Genomic DNA, 11,452 nt, shown 5'->3' with positions numbered 1-11,452 from the left:
TCCAGACCCACAAAACTCAACAACGCATCATGCGATAACAACACAACTAAACGCCCCAGAAATACAAAACTTGGCAACACAATGCAAAAGACTTGCCTCCCAGTTGTAACAACACAACCACACCACAAAACCACACAGGACCCACAAAACTCACAACAACGCATCGTGACTATAACAACACAACTAAACGCCCCAGAAATACGAAACTTGGCAACACAACGCAAAAGCCTTCCCTCCAGGTTGTAACAACACAACCACACCACAAAACCACAATCCGGACCCATAAAACTCACAACAACGCATCGTGACTATAACAACACAACTAAACGCCCCAGAAATACAAAACTTGGCACACAACTAAACGCCCCAGAAATATAAAACTTGACAACACAACGCAAAAGCCTTGCCTCCCGGTTGTAACAACACAACCACACCACAAAACCACAATCCGGATGCACAAAACTCACAACAAAGCATCGTGTATAACAACACAACTAAACGCCCCAGAAATACGAAACTTGGCACACAACTAAATGCCCCAGAAATACAAAACTTGACAACACAACGCAAAAGCCTTGCCTCCTGGTTGTAACAACACAACCACACCACAAAACCACAATCCAGACCCACAAAACTCACAACAATGCATCGTGACTATAACAACACAACTAAATGCCCCAGAAATACAAAATTTGACAAAACAACGCAAAAGCCTTGCCTCCCGGTTGTAACAACACAATCACACCACAAAACCACAATCCAGACCCACAAAATTCACAACAATGCATCATGACTATAACAACAGAGCTAAATGCCCCAGAAATACGAAACTTGGCAAAACAATGCAAAAGCCTTGCCTCCCGGTTGTAACAACACAATCACACCACAAAACCACAATCCAGACCCACAAAATTCACAACAATGCATCATGACTATAACAACAGAGCTAAATGCCCCAGAAATACGAAACTTGGCAAAACAATGCAAAAGCCTTGCCTCCCAGTTGTAACAACACAATCACACCACAAAACACAATCTGGACCCACAAAACTCACAACAATGCATCGTGACTATAACACCACAACTAAACACCCCAGAAATACGAAACTTGGCACACAACTAAACGCCCCAGAAATACAAAATTTGCCAACACAACACAAAAGCCTTGCCTCCCAATTGTACGAACACAACCACACCACAAAACCACAATCCGGATCCAGAAAACTCACAACAATGCATCGTGACTATAACAACACAACTAAATGCCCCAGAAATACGAAACTTGGCACACAACTAAACGCCCCAGAAATACAAAATTTGCCAACACAACACAAAAGCCTTGCCTCCCAATTGTACGAACACAACCACACCACAAAACCACAATCCGGACCCACAAAACTCACAACAACACATCGTGACTATAACAACACAATTAAACCGGATGGCCATCTGTCTGAGGGGTTTGGGTGGGGTCTTCCTCCATGACAAAAATAAAGGGGTTGGACTGGATGCAAACTACAAATTCCAGCACCTCATGGCATGGAGTCCATGCATTTCAATTAGAGGCCTCTTCCTTCTCCCTTTCCCCGCCATCCAACCCACTGACCCAGTTCCATGGCTCCGCAGGCAGGAAAGGCTGGGACGGATAGAACGAAGGAAGGAGGGAGGGAAGGGAAGCGAAGGAATGCCAAGGACAAGAGCCCTCCCTCTCTGCCCGGAAGGCCAAGAGCAAAAAGGGAGAGAAAGACCATTGATCCGGTTATATTTACCCTCCTTTCTGACCAGTGTGTTCTTATCAGCGAGCTCAGGATTGGAGCAGAGAAAGGGAACAGCATAGGAATAAAGGAAACAAGGAGAGCACCCACTCTATCTATCCATCCACTCATCTATCCATCCACTCACCCACTAATAATAAACACCTACACAGGCAAGAATCAGCCATGTACTGAGTCTACAAGGCCATTCAGTGCTCATCCACCTCCCGAATCCCTACATTCACACTTGGCCTCCAAAAAAAACAATTACAGTAATAACAATGACAACAACAACAATAAGAATCTACCCCATCACAGGCAAGAAGCAGCCAGGCACTGAGGCTGAGACGCCAGTCAGTGCTACACTGGGCCTCCAAAAAACAATACAGTAGCATCTAACTTATCCAGCCTTCATGACCACTACAACAACAACAATAATAAACACCTACACAGGCAAAACAAAAAAAAGACTATTGTACCAGAATAAGATGCAAACCGCACTCAGCAGAATCAGACATCACGATTAACAACAAACCAAAGACAACAGGGATCTCAAGCAATTATCAATCAACACAAAAATTGAAGAAGGTAACAGACTTCAAATACTACTACTAACGTGAGTATAAAGAAGGGTGGAGGTCACAGCATAAATACAACCTAATGTAGACTGACCAACACCACCAGACTAAGCCACAGCAACGCGTGGCCGGGCACAGCTAGTGTAGATATAAAGTGCTAAGTGATTGGCAATCAGTTCTGGTTACTGTCTTGATGTCCTAGCCAAACTAAGGCCATGGGCCGGATGCGGCCCTCCAAGGTCATTTACCTGGCCCCTGTCCTAAACCTTAGACTCAGGGTTGACCCAAGTCTACGTCTTTTTGCTTACCTATGGTCTTATGAGATCATCTAGATGGTCTTTGAAGGTCTCTTTGCTTAGCTACGGCCTTATGAGACCATCTAGATGGCTTTTGGAGGTCACTTTCCTTATCTATGGTTTTATGAGATTGTCTAGATGCCCTTTGAGGGTCCCTTTCCTTCTCTATGGTCTTATGAAACCATATAGATGGTCTTTGAGGGTCCCTTTCCTTCTCTATGGTCTTCTGATGGCCTGATGAGATCATTCAGATGGCCTTTGAGGGTCCCTTTCCTTACCGATGGTCTTATGAGACCATCTAGATGGAAAGAGACCTCCCTTTGCTTACCTATGGTCTTATGAAGTTGTCTACAAATTAAGGCCCATGGGCTGGATTCGGCCCTCCAAGGTCATTGACCTGGCCTCTGTCCTAAACTTTAGACTAAGGGTTGACCTGACTTGAAGGCACACAAAAACAACAATCCTAATTTTGTACTATTTCATCATAGTCCAGCCCCCCAACACTCTGAGGGAGTGTGAATCGGCCCTCCACTTAAAAAGTTTGAGGACCCCTGGTCTAAACGTTATCAAATGCCTGCTGGACAAACCAAGTTTTTAACTTTTTCCTAGTTTTTAACTCTTCCCTAAAGTAGTGTAGGAGCTTGTCTAGGTCCGCTGGGGAAGGTGTTCCAGAGCTGGGGGGCCACCACTAAGAAGGCCCTCTCCCTTGTCCCCATCAACTGTGTTGGTGGGACCGAGAGGAGGGCCTCCCCGCCGGATCTGGTTCATAGGCGGAGATGCAGTCACAAAGACCTGAACCATAGGGCTTTTATAGGTGACTAGCTGTGCCCGGCCACGCGTTGCTGTGGCGAAGTCTGGTGGTATGGGAAATAAAGTATTGAGGAATTGGTGGTAGTTAAGGTCAAGGGTAAAGGTTTTCCCCAGACATTAAGTCTAGTCGTGTCGTACTCTGGAGGTTGGTGCTCATCTCCATTTCTAAGCCGAAGAGCCGGCGTTGTCCGTAGACTCCTCCAAGGTCATGTGGGATGACTACATGGCGCGGCGTTACCTTCCCGCCGGAGCAGTACCTATTGATGCACTCACATTTGCATGTTTTTGAACTTCTGGGTTGGCAGAAGCTGGGGCTAACAGTGGGGGCTCTCTCCGCTCCCCCAATTCAAACCTGTGGCCTTTCGGTCCAGAAGTTCAGCAGCTCAGCGCTTTAACACGCTGCGCCATCAGGGGATATTATTTCCCAAAGGTTGTGAATATACAATATTTCTGATTGGTTTTTTTTGTTTGTTGGAGGCAAGTATGAATGCTGCAATTAGGAAAAATGATTAGGATGTAATGGCCTTGCAGCTTTAAAGCCTGGCTGTTTCCTCCCTGAGTGAATTTTTTGTTGGGAGGTGTTAGCTGGCCCTGATTGTTTCCTGTCTGGAATTCCCTTGTTTTCAGAGTGGTGTTGTTTGCGATATTTTATGTGCTTCTACTGTCTGTGGCCCTGAGAAAACAGAGGATTTTCCAGACTTTGATGATGGGAATACTTTGTTGGGAGGTGTTAGCTGGCCCTGATTGTTTCCTGTGTGGAATTCCCCTGTTTATTTACTGTCCTGGTTTTAGAGATTATATTGTTCTGCATTATTCTATCCCAGTAATTATTTTATATTAAAGTAGAATCTCACTTATCCAACATTTGCTTATACAATGTTCTGGATTATCCAACGCAGTCTGCCTTTTCATAATCAATGTTTTTGTAGTCAGTGTTTTAAATTCATTGTGATATTTTAGTGGTAAATTTGTAAATACAGTACAGTAGAGTCTCACTTATCCAACATAAACAGGCCGGCAGAACGTTTGATAAGCAAATATGTTGGATAATGAGGAATTAAGGATAACCCTATTAAACATCAAATTAAGTTATGATTTTACAAATTAAGCACCAAAACATCATGTTAAACAAATTTGTCAGAAAAAGTAGTTCAGTACACAGTAATTCTATATAGTAATTACTGTATTTATGAATTTAGCACCAAAATATCACGATATATTGAAAGCATTGACTACAAAAATGCGTTGGATAATCCAGAACGTTGGATAAGTGAGACTCTACTGTAAATACTACATAGCATTACTGCGAATGGAACTACTTTTTCTGTCAAATTTGTTGTATAATATGATGTTTTGGTGCTTAATTTGTATAACGATTACCTAATTTGATGTTTAATTGGCTTTTCCTGAATCCCTTCTTATTATCCAACATATTCACTTATCCTGCCGGCCTGTTTACGTTGGATAAGTGAGACTCTACTGTATATTTCTAATCTTATATTATCTGCTCAGAACTGGATTATATGAGGCTCCTTCTTCACAGCTGTATAAAATGCCCACTGAAGTGGATTACATGGTAGTGTGGAGTCAAGATAATCCAGTGCAAAGCAGATAATATAAGATTATAAATGGGTTATATAGCTGTGTGGAAGGGCCTTGAGTCTACACTGCCATATAATCCAGTGCAAATTAGATAATCTGTGGAAGAAGCCTAAGTGAGGCCTAAATCTGCCTTTCCCCTAACTGAAACCTGGCTGTCCCTTGGTTGCTAGGCAACCAAGTAGGCAGAGATTAGCCCTCTAAACTGGCAGCAATTGGATAAAAAAAATTATTGCTCTCCCTCTAATTAGGATTTTATTTTTCTTTTCTTTTTGTTGTATCAACCTTGAGGCGTGGATGATGGGTTGTGTTGTCAAATTTTGAGGTTGGGGGGCCTGTACTTTTGTTGTTTTGTGAATCGCCGTGATGCCCTCACTCTTTTATATATAGAGATAGATAACCTGCACTTTGAACTGGGACAGGAAACTTATCGGCAGCCAGTGGTTGCTGCTTCTGTAGAATTAGCTCCAGTTAGTAACCTGGCTCCTGATCTTTTTACCAATTGCAATTTCCGAGCCATCTTCAAAGGCAGCCCCACGGAGAGTGCATTGCAGTAATCCATACTAGATGTAACTAAGGCAAGGACCCAGTCAGGCTTTTTGAAATACGGTCGCAGCTAGTGCACAAATTTTAACTGTGTGAAGACCTTCCCGGCCACCTCTGACACCTGAACTTCAAGGGTCAGTGCTGAGTCCAGGAGGACCCCAGACTGCAGACGTGTGTCCTCAGGGCGAGTGTGACCCCATTGAGCACAGGTTGCCTGCCACCTTATACCCCGATTCGCCTCGCAACTGACCAGGAGGACCTCTCTCTTGTCTGGATTAAGTCCCAGCTCATTGGCCCTCATCCCTTGCTTTCCATATAACAATAAATGTATTACCTGCCTTGCCTTGTGGTTTGAGACGGGGGTCCAACATTTTATTATTTTTTATTTATTTACAGTATTTATATTCCGCCCTTCTTTCTCACCCCGAAGAGGACTCAGGGCGGATTACAATGAACATATACATGGCAAGCATTCAATGCCATCAGACGAACAACATACAGTATAGACTCACACAGAGGCATTTAACATTCCAGCTTCACGATTCCTGCCACAGGGGGAGCTGTTGCATCACCGTCCACTAGTGACTGTACTTCCGCATTCCTTTCTGGCATGTTGCTGGCAGTTTTATGATGTTGTAAATTACTTAAATTAGCCTCCCACATAAAGTGTACCAAAATTTCCTACTTGACAGATGCAACTGTCTTTCGGGCTGAATAGGTCAACAGCAAGCCGGGCTATTTAATGGTCTGGGGCTTAACCCGACCTGGGCTTCGAACTCATGACCTCTCGGTCAGTAGTGATTTATTGCAGCTGGTTACTAGCCAGCTGCGCCACAGCCCGGCCCTGCTCAATAATCCCACTGGGGCATTTCCCACTCTCATCTCTTTCTGCCCTAGCTTTAAATAAAATCCACTCAGGGCACAAAATGTTGCAAAATCCACCATTGCTTTAGGATGAATCAATGTACACAAACTTTGTATCATGTACTGCGTCTTTAAGAAAAGGATAAACATTGTCACATTGCAGTTAAACCCCATCTCACTTAAAATCCTACCTAATTCCCTTAATTAAATTGATTCTTCAGCTGGGCAGTATTGTAATAATAAAGTTTTGTTTATATACAAATAATAGTGACAGATGAAACCACTTATATTTGTGTTGGTTTTTAAAACTGGCCTCCACCCCTTTCCGCCCTCTCAGCCTTGCCTGGCCGGGGATCCAGCTTTCAAATGTTACTGTTTTGGACCACAGTTCTAAATGACCCCATCCAGCAATACCTAGAACTAAAAGCTTCAGCAAATGACGGGGTACTTTTGACATTCAAGAGACAAAGAACAGCAGAAAAGGAAAATAATTTCTTTATTTGCTCATTCTTGTACTGGCTTTGTGACAATATAGAGATTCAAGGTAGGCAACAATAAACATGACAGAACACAATTAAAACAGAGCAGAGTAATTCCAGTGAGCTGGATCCTAACCTAAAAATTAGAGCCCCCCCCCAGTGGTGCAGTGGGTTCAAACCCTTGTGCAGGACTGCTGACTTGAAGGTTGGGTTGCTGACCTGAAGGTTGCCAGTTCGAATGCAACCTGGAGAGATGAGCTCCCTCCATCAGCTCCAGCTCCATGCAGGGACATGAGAGAAGCCTCCCACAAGGATGCTAAAAACATCAAAACATCCGGGCGTGCCCTTGCACACGACCAATTCTCTCACACCAAAAGCAACTTGCAGTTTCTCAATGAAAAAAAAAAACCCCAAAAAATTGCCACAGTTCTATTAAAAAGTCACATTTCTTTCTTCAAGACTGTAAAGCACAATGCCAAATATATGGTCTTCAATTTTTCATTAACACAAGTAGCTAGGAAAAAACATCTGTTTTTACAAAGACCAAAAAACGGACAGCATGAAGTTCAACAGGGACAAATGCAAGATACTTCACTTCGGCAGAAAAAATGGAATGCAAAGATACAGAATGGGGGACGATGCCTGGCTAGACAGCAGTACGTGTGAAAAAGATCTTGGAGTCCTCGTGGACAACAAGTTAAACATGAGCCAGCAATGTGTTGCAGCTGCTAAAAAAGCCAATGGGATTCTGGCCTGCATCAAAAGGGGAATAGCGTCTAGATCCAGGGAAGTTATGCTCCCCCTCTATTCTGCCTTGGTCAGACCACACCTGGAATACTGTGTCCAATTTTGGGCACCGCAGTTGAAGGGAGATGTTGACAAGCTGGAAAGTGTCCAGAGGAGGGCGACTAAAATGATTAAGGGTCTGGAGAACAAGCCCTAGGAGGAGCGGCTTAAAGAGCTGGGTATGTTTAGCCTGCAGAAGAGAAGGCTGAGAGGAGACATGATAGCCATGTACAAATATGGTAGGGGAAGTCATAGGGAGGAGGGAGCAAGCTTGTTTTCTGCTGCCCTGCAGACTAGGACGCAATGGAACAAGGGCTTTAAACTACAGGGAAGGAGATTTCACCTGAACATGTGGAAGAACTTCCTGTGAGGGAGAGCTGTTCAGCAGTGGAACTCTCTGCCCCAGACTGTGGTGGAGGCTCCTTCTTTGAAGGCTTTTAAGCAGAAGCTGGGTGGCCATCTGTCAGGGGTGCTTTGAATGAGATTTTCCTGCTTCTTGGAAGAATGGGGTTGGACTGGATGGCCCGTGAGGTCTCTTCCAACTTCTATGATTCTATGATTCTAAGTGGTTTTAAAGTTTGATTTGTTTTTAATGATTGTTTCAATGTATATGTTGTATATATTTGTATGGTATCAAATTGTTGCCTACATATGTAAGCCTCCTTGAGTCCCCTATGGGATGAGACAGGTGGGGTATAAATATGATAAATAAATGAATTAATAATAATAATAATAATAATAATAATAATAATAATAATAATTCAATTATTATTCACACACGCATGCGCCCGCACATGCACACACACACACACACACACAAATAAAAAAAATGATTGCTACTTTTAAACCTGAGGAAATACAGTAACACTTTAAGAATTTCATTGTTCATATGGCAACTGAAACTCAACTTCCACCTTAGGCCCAACTCACTGCAATATAAATCTTTCTACAGATCCAGTGAAAAACCTTGAAGAAATTCTTAAACGGCGCACCAAAATCCAACACGTAGGCAGATGAACCTTTCCTCTCTTCATACGGCAGACCTGCTAATTGCACTACAAAGAGACAAAACAGAAAAAAGCTTTAGAATGAGGGCAGGAGAATGAATCACAAATAATTTGATAGAGGGTGAAGGAGCCTTAATCAGCAACCAGAAAAATTTGTGAGTTTTAGCAAAAAAAAAAGTCTGTGTTCTTAGTAGAATACAGCAGAAATAGACTCTGGGTTTTCTTCCAGCCGAAATTGGCTTGTCACCAGAGTTGAGTAATTTACAACACATAAAGGAGAAACTCACAGGTTCCAGAGACACTTGTACTGATTTTACTTTTACTGTACTTTTTTCTCAATATAGACTCAATGCAGCTCATTCAGAAAGAGGGAAGGGACCAGACCAGACCTCAGAATGTGTTCACTGAAGTGAAGTGAAGGGGAGATTCCAGGACTAGGAGCGGGAAAACATTTATGTCATGCCACATAATCTGATATGTTTCAGGAAAGGGAAAAGCTGCACATCACAAATTCTGAACCTGACTCAGCACATAGAATATGGTTTTGAAAGGCAGCAGATCACAGGACCTGTCAGCAACTTATGATACTGTAAACCATCGTCTCCTCCTGAGAAAAATGTATAATATTTATTTATTTATTTATTTATTACAATATTTATATCCCGCCCTTCTCACCCAACAGGGGACTCAGGGCGGCTTACAATAAAACAGACATATAAAAACAGTACAATACACTATAAATTAGTTAAAAAATTAACTTACATATAACATTCATAAAATGCATTTATAAAATATAGATAGGCGTGTACAAGTTTAAAAGACTGGGTCTGTCAATTGAGTTCCAGTATACATAATAGTAATTAATGCTGCTGATTCTTATTCGAAAGCCTGGCCCCACAACCAAGTTTTTACCTTCCTACGGAAGGATAGGAGGGAGGGAGCCTGCCTGACTTCAATGGGGAGGGCGTTCCATAGGCGGGGAGCCACTACTGAAAAGGCCCTGTCTCTCGTCCCCGCCAGCCGCACCTGTGAGGCTGACGGGACCGCGAGCAGGGCCTCATCCGACGATCTTAAGCTTCGAGGTGGGTCATAGCGGGAGACACGTTTGGATAGATAAGCTGGGCCGGAACCGTTTAGAGCTTTATAGGCTAAAGCCAGCACCTTGAATTGTGCTCGGTAGCTAATCGGCAGCCAGTGGAGCTGACGTAACAGAGGAGTAGTACGCTCCCTGAACGCCGCTCCAGTTATTAACCTGGCAGCTTCCCGTTGGACTAATTGAAGCTTCCGAACAGTCTTCAAAGGCAGCCCCACGTAGAGTGCGTTGCAGTAGTCTAAACGGGATGTAACAAGGGCGTGGACCACCGTGGCCAAGTCTGGCTTCCCAAGGTACGGTCGCAGCTGGCGCACAAGTTTTAATTGTGCGAAGGCTCCCCTAGCCACCGCTGAGACCTGGGGCTCCAGGCTCAATGATGAGTCCAGGATCACCCCCAGACTGCGCACCTGCGCCTTCAGGGGGAGTGTGACCCCATCCAGCACAGGCTGTAACCCTATACCCTGTTCGGCCTTCCGACTGACCAGGAGGACCTCTGTCTTGTCTGGATTCAATTTCAATTTGTTGGCCCTCATCCAGTCCGACACAGCGGCCAAGCACCGGTTCAGGACCTGAACAGCCTCCTTAGTGACAGGTGGGAAGGAGGGACAGAGCTGGACATCATCTGCGTACAGATGACACCGGACCCCGAAACTCCTGATGATCTCTCCCAGCGGCTTCATGTAGATGTTAAACAACATGGGAGACAGTACAGAACCCTGCGGGACCCCACAAGTCAACGGTTGTGGGGCCGAGCAGGCGTCCCCCAATGACACCATCTGGGACCGACCCTCCAGGAATGAGTGGAGCCACTGCAGGACAGTACCTCCAAGTCCCATTCCCGCGAGGCGTCCCAGAAGGATACCGTGATCGACGGTATCGAAGGCCGCTGAGAGGTCCAGCAGAACCAGCAGGGACACACTCCCCCTGTCCAGTTCCCGGCGTAGATCATCGACTAAGGCGACCAAGGCTGTCTCAGTACCATGCCCCGGCCTAAAGCCAGACTGTGCCGGATCCAGAAAATCAGTGTCAACCAAGAAACCCTGGAGCTGCGAAGCAACCACATGTTCCAAGACCTTGCCCAAATAGGGGAGATTGGAAATAGGCCGAAAGTTTCCGAATTGAGTGGGATCCAATGATGGCTTTTTCAACAGCGGCTTGATCACAGCCATTTTTAGGCTCGCTGGAAACTTGCCCTCCCGAAGGGAGGCATTTACCACCACCTTCACCCACTCGGCCAAACCCCCTCTGGCTTCTCTCACCAGCCAGGATGGGCAGGGGTCTAGGATGCATGTGGTCGGTCTCGCCTCTCCCAGGATCTTGTCCACATCCTCGAGCTCAACCAATTGAAATGAATCCAACAAAACTGGACAAGCAGGTGCACTCGTTACATCCTCAGAGACTGCCGTTAATATGGTGTCAAAGTCGGAACGGATCAGAGCGACTTTGTCCGCAAAGAACCGAGCAAATGCTTCACAGCGGGCTGCCGAGTTATCAGGGCTCCCACCTTGATTGGTGGGAGTTAACAACCCTCTGATGACACGGAACAGCGCCGCCGGACGGTTCTGTGCGGACGCAATGTTGGCCGCAAGGTGGGCTCTCCTTGCAGCTTTGATTGCCGCGGCATATGCCCTAAGATAGGA

The 11,452-nt window shown here is 44.9% G+C and overlaps 1 protein-coding gene across 1 annotated transcript in view; it reads right to left on the bottom strand.

Annotated features, from left to right (window-relative positions):
* Positions 1-6,926: 6,926 nt before the first annotated feature.
* LOC100560414 (H-2 class I histocompatibility antigen, Q10 alpha chain) overlaps positions 6,927-11,452 on the bottom strand; it is a 40,313-nt gene continuing 35,787 nt past the window's right edge. The window contains exon 8 of the mRNA XM_062972928.1: positions 6,927-8,767. The gene's annotated coding sequence lies outside the window, so the exon portion shown is untranslated. The remainder of the gene's footprint in view (positions 8,768-11,452) is intronic.

Source organism: Anolis carolinensis, chromosome 2 (assembly GCF_035594765.1).
Source record: "Anolis carolinensis isolate JA03-04 chromosome 2, rAnoCar3.1.pri, whole genome shotgun sequence".
Lineage (NCBI taxonomy): Eukaryota > Metazoa > Chordata > Lepidosauria > Squamata > Dactyloidae > Anolis > Anolis carolinensis.
This window is presented reverse-complemented; position numbering and strand designations above follow the sequence as displayed.